We start from the raw sequence: 4,806 nt of genomic DNA on the forward strand, positions 1-4,806 counted from the left end.
TTTAGAGAGGGGGTCTTGCTCTGGCTCAGGCTGGTCTCAAACGCATGAGCTTAGGCAATCCACCTGCCTCAGCCTCCCAGACTGCTAGGATTATAGGCGTGAGCCACCATGCCCAGCTTTTGTTAATGTGTTTAGTGGAAACTTCATGTTTTTAATAATTTTATGGTCCTTTTAAAAGCTAATATTTTGCCATATTTAACATATCAGTTTTCCTTAGCTTGTTCTTTGTCCTTTAAATGTGATTATATTTTTGGCATAGCAGAAATTGTAATTTTTAATATCAAATTTGTCAACCTTTTGAGTCTAACTTCTTTCACCACTTTAGTTTCAGAATGCTTCCTTCTTGCAGAAATTTGATAAATTCTGCAAATTTGCTTTTTTAAAATGCTTCTTTTTAAATTTTGAATTTTTACATTTAATTCTTAAATTCACTTGGTATGTGTCTGGGAAATTGGTATGAAGTACAGGTTATGAACAAAGATTCCTGTCTCTGCCCATGACACATCCCAGAAATCCCAGAATTATTTGATTAACAATCCTTTCTTTTTTTGATTTGGGAAGTTTTCTTTATCACATATTTTTATTTTTGTGTTAGTACTTTTTCTAAAAATTTTACAGCACTGTAATACTGTATTTGAATATTTGAACAGGACACCTTTTCTCACAATTGTTATTTTTTATTTTTAAGACATATTTTTCCCTGTGTATGCATCTAAGTACATTTTAAGATCATTTTGAAAAGTTTCAAGAAATGGTTTTTGGAATGTCAATTAACCTAAAAATCAATGTGAGATAATTTAATGCCTTTAAATTATTCAGTTTTCCTTTCTAGGGAGTCATGGTATATCTTTAGTTTTTTTCTGTATGTAGGTCACAGAGTGTTACTTTTACATTATCTAGCTAGATATTGTTAGATGTCAATAACACTATCTATAATGACAATATTTACGTATATGATAGTATCTATCTCTTAAATTCTCCAGTTAGGTATATAATCATATAATAATTATGCCTACATTCATTGGCCTTGGGGTTTATTAATCAATTATCTATTATAATTTTCTTTTTGCAGTTTTTTTTTTTGACCGGGGCTGGGTTTGAACCCACCACTTCCGGCATATGGGGCCCGTGCCTTACCCCTTTGAGCCACAGGCACTGCCCGAATTATAATTTTCAAAACAACCTGAGGAAGAGAACTTTTTTTTCTTTAGTAGAGACAGAGTCTCACTTTATGGCCCTTGGTAGAGTGCCGTGGCCTCACACAGCTCACAGCAACTTCCAACTCCTGGGCCTAAGCGATTCTCCTACCTCAGCCTCCCGAGCAGCTGGGACTACAGGCGCCCACCACAACACCCGGCCATTTTTTGGCTGCAGCTCGGCTGGGGCTGGGTTTGAACCCTCCACCCTCGGTATATGGGGCTGGCGCCTCACCGACTGAGCCACAGGCGCCACCCCATATTTTTTTATTTTACAAATAGGGGAGTTAAAACTTAGAGTTTGAGTAACTTGCACCAACTTGCAACTTCTAAGCAACAAACCCAGGCCTCCCTGACCTTGGATTTTAACATCTATGCTCTTAAACATACCAGTCTGCAATATGAAAGCCATTGGATTTTATATTTTTAATTTACATTCCAATAAAGTGAATTTTAGGATTTAGAGAAAAGTACATCTGTATTACAAATTTCAGATCAGCATTCTTTATTCTCCATTGCAGACTCTTCAATAAATCCTCTATTGGATTTCAAAGAATACTCCAGAAACAAGAACTCTCAAATGACTGTCAGCAGAATTTGTCAAGGGGAGATGAGAAAGTCTTATTAATATTTTTGCATACATTATGTTCTGTAGCACAAACTTTGTGATTTAGAAATTATGTCTCCCCACCCCTGGAATTTCTTATATAAAATAGCTTCTAGAAACTTCTAAAAATTCCTACTTAATATTTTTTATGCTTTAAACAACCATCATAATGATGTGGTATTGTTACATTTCCTATGGTACCAACAGGAAAAATAAGAGGGAAAGACAGGCCAGGGATCTTCCAGACCCTTGAGAATTGTGCTTGTGAGCAGGAATTTCTCACCTATGTGCCTCAATAGACTGCATAATTTTAAAAAGTGATCATTCAGGAATAGACAGTAACATATAATCATATGATAGCTTATGAATAACACTGTAGTAGTCCTTTAGGTTGAAGAGTCCTTTAAAAATGGGATCAGTACTTTTCTCAGAAGACTGTACATACCAGTGATACTTCATAGAAAAAGGGGGACCGATAATGGTTCTGTCTTACAAGATCATGTCGCCTTAAGATCTTTAGCGATCTCACAGTTTCTGTCCATTATGGCTGAAGAATCACTCTTGTTTTGCTGCATCATGTTTGTGCAAGTGGTAAAAAAGGAAGAAACAAACCCAAGCCAAGCACGTGGTAGAATTTGGGTTTTCTTTTCTTCGGTGGAGCTGCAAGTATGGATTATAGGTATTGAGGTGACGAACTCTTTCTTCTGCACTCAGTTCATTTGGACGTGCTGTATTTTGCCTAAAGCTGAGATTTTGCTGTGATTTTGAAGAGGTTCATCAGAGTCCAGGCTTGCAAAGTATTGCCATGTGTAACAAACCACGCAACACCATCTTCTTTAACATTCTGCATTTTTGATCAGATTAACGTTGGGACTGGTAGGTACAAGCTTAGAGGTCATAGCCAATGAGATGGTAAAATTAGAACTTTGTTCCTTGCCTCACATCAGCCATGAACCTTTTTGTTCCCTCCTGCATCTGGCCATGAAGATTATATAAGTTCTTCTCATGGGGAAATCCCTGCAATGACTGAAAAGCATCTCCCATACCAAAACCCAAATGCTATCTGGGAGGTGGACTGCTCTAATTTACTTCCATCACAGCTAAAAAGGTCTGATCACCAAGGCAATGAAGGAGTTGATTCTGAACACTGGGGCATAGGGTTTTGTGTTTAGGGTAACTGCTGTCATGAGGAGATGTTAGCTGTGAAATTCACAACACGCGGAGCCCCTGTTTAGACAGCTGAGAACTTTCCCAAAGTGGTCTTGGATTCTCCTGACCCAATGCCTTTCGAACCTCACTGTGCATACACCTCACCTGGGATGCACATCCTTATTCTGCAGGTGTGGATCAGGGATCTGAGATTCAGAGGGATTTACAGGATGCTAATACTGCTTATATCAGTATTGCCACCCACTTAGAGAAGCAAGACCTTGGCCGACAAGATCCCAGCTTAGATAGTCTACTGCAAAGGCAACTATGGCTCCCTGAATATTTCAATACTTTCTATCTCTTATCTATTATATATTAAATAATTATAGTATATTTTATATATATTAAATCATCTGTTAAATAATTTGTGGATGAGGCTTTGTAATTCCACAGAACTTGTACATTAGTCAAAATGTCTTTACAGCTTGCAACAGAAAAAGCCCACTTCAGGAGGGATCAGAAATATTCTATTAAAATATAACAAAACTTGTCCTTTAAAAAGTAATTCCTTCCAATCTTGGAAGAAACACCACACAGAAACCTTCAAATAGCCTTCCTCAGAGCCCTCTGCAATGGTATTTCTGAAGGGGCTCTTTGCACATCGTAGACCCTTTTGATGTCTGACTAACACCACATCCTTGACCACAGAGTTTTGTCCAAAATCTTTGCTGAGTTTTGCATGAGAAAGTACGGTCTTCTGGGGCATTGGCAGAGAAAGTGTGAGAAGAGGGGCGCAGGAGCAGATGTCATGACTCTGGCACTGGAGAACAGGGAGACGATTTGCTGGAGATGCTAGTAGTTTGCCAGCACCGAGGCTGCTGTTCGGAGGTGCCGCCTTCTGTAGCCAGTTACTTTCTGATAATGTTCTGCACCAAGCACACGTTAGGGGGTGCCCATCCCACAGAAATACACAACACCTCGACTCTGACCAAGTAGGAGCAGCACCCAGGTGACCCTGAAGCTAACTCTATGAGATCACGTCCGGTTGATGGCAGACATGATCACTGAGGCCAAAGCCAGGAAGCAATGAGTTTTGTTTTCTTTTTATTCTTTCTGGGGGTCTGAAGGTCCCATTATACAGAAAAATCTTTATTTTTTGAGACAGAGTCTTATTCAGTTGCCTCAGGTTGAGTGCAGTGGCATCATGGCTCACAGCAACCCCAAACTCTTGGGCTTGGGCAATCCTCTTCCCTCCGCCTCCCGAGTAGCTGGGACAACAGGTACCTGCCACAACACCCGGTTTGTTTTTTCTGTTTTTGTTAGAGACAGGATCTCACTCTTGCTCACCATTGCCTAGAGCCCAGAGGAAAGCTGGTTTCAAACTCCTGAGCTCAAGCAATCTACCCACCTCAGCCTCCCAGAGTCTTAAGATTATAGGCATGAGCCACCGCACCTGGCCAGAAAAATCTTCACAAGCAGAGGATTACACTGGGTAAAAAAAATAATTCCAGAGCAGCTCAGCAAATTCCAGGGCTGTGCAGACTTTGTTTTAGTGGAGAGTCAGAATTTATTCCTTTCTGATACTGGTTCCAGCTTCACTCCTTAAGTTCCAACTTCTCCTTAGTTCTGCTACCAGTAGCTGCAACCTCCAGCCTTTCCTGTTGGCCTCTTTAACTCTCCTCCCTACATCTAATTATTGTTTTAAATTCTTTATTTTCATGTATAATACCTTACGGCAAATTCAAGGTCATGCTCTTTTCTTAACATTGACTTTTTTTCTACTATAGAAGTAATGGGGATTAGGGAACTTGGGGAGTATAGAGCAATAGAAATGCCCCCCCCAATTATTATTTT

This window comes from Nycticebus coucang, chromosome 9 (genome assembly GCF_027406575.1).
Source record: "Nycticebus coucang isolate mNycCou1 chromosome 9, mNycCou1.pri, whole genome shotgun sequence".
NCBI classification, from domain to species: Eukaryota; Metazoa; Chordata; class Mammalia; order Primates; family Lorisidae; genus Nycticebus; species Nycticebus coucang.